We start from the raw sequence: 1244 nt of genomic DNA, 5'->3' as shown, positions 1-1244 counted from the left end.
ATTAAGTTCCTCATTTGATTGTGTCAATACATTGAACTCATGATCCCCTAGTGAACACATAAAAAAAAATTTATTTTTGTTTTGTCATAAATGACAATTTTTCTTTTCATATGGTGAGTTAGTTATTGCTTCCTTCAAATGTAAAATAATTTGTGTTAATATATATATAAAACACAAAAAAACTATTGATAAATAAATATAATTAATAAATTTTAGTTATATTTAAAATTACAAGATGGAACAAAAATAAGGGAACAATTAGACTTAGAGAATCGGTAAAGGCCGCGCGAACGCAGGCCTCTCAGAAACAAATTATGACGTAGATTCAACCAACATGGGCTGATCTTAAGCAGGCACCCTTTCTATGTGCAATGAAAGTCACAGGCCTAGGACATGGACCTTCTTGATCGTCAATGACCCCGTCCAGGTAAGTAAGTAATTATGTGTTCAGGACCATCATTTTATATTAAGGTGGATTACTAATCAATTCTTTTATCTCTTAATGTGGGAATAAATGCTAGTAATAATGCTTCTTGTTTCTCACACTGCCATCACGACGAGATCACATAATAATGCTTCTTGATTCTTACAATGTTTATAGGACTTCTATTTGAGTGAAAATATGATATAACTGCAAGACTCTATCAATTTATTTGACTTGTAAGTAAGTAATTTATTGGTTTTAAAACTTGCTTTCACTGATGTTCCTTATGCAGTTGTGAATTGTGTATCATAGAGGACATGAGTTCCTTCAAATGCCCACAATGCGTGCAGTGAACTGTCACATATCTTTAGACTTATAGGAAAGGCTTAGTCAGTTTATCAACTTTAATAAAGTTACATAACAAGTTCTTAGTTGGAATTTTTGGTAAAATTTGTTTCACATCAATTTTTACAAGTTCTTGTTGCTGATCATAAGAATTTAAATTACAACACATCTAAGAGACTGCTCACATATCAAATGGTTCCAAGGAACTTCAAATTTTCACTTAATTCTGGGTGAATATATTAAAGGCTACTTGTATTAAACCTTTGAACATGTTCTTTCTACTCTTCCTGAAATCATGGTGACAAATTCTATCAAGTTTATACACTTAATAAGGCTTACTTGAAGAACTCTCCAAAAAAAGTACCCAACTAAAGATAAATTTGTGAATCTAGAATTGCGTTTTGTTGTAAATTGTGTGAGAATGCAACTTTGTGATCTAATATTGTATAGTTACTCATCTGGCTTATAGCATCCT

General features: G+C 31.4%; 1 non-coding gene across 1 annotated transcript; it reads right to left on the bottom strand.

Annotated features, from left to right (window-relative positions):
- Positions 1–275: 275 nt before the first annotated feature.
- LOC124923013 lies at positions 276–435 on the bottom strand. Its single transcript, XR_007098054.1, has one exon. It is a non-coding gene; the product is annotated as a U1 spliceosomal RNA (small nuclear RNA).
- Between the last annotated feature and the right edge of the window lie 809 nt (positions 436–1244).

This window comes from Impatiens glandulifera, chromosome 1 (genome assembly GCF_907164915.1).
Source record: "Impatiens glandulifera chromosome 1, dImpGla2.1, whole genome shotgun sequence".
NCBI lineage: Eukaryota > Viridiplantae > Streptophyta > Magnoliopsida > Ericales > Balsaminaceae > Impatiens > Impatiens glandulifera.
Note: the sequence above shows the minus strand (reverse complement) of the source record. Positions and strands in the feature narration are given on the sequence as shown.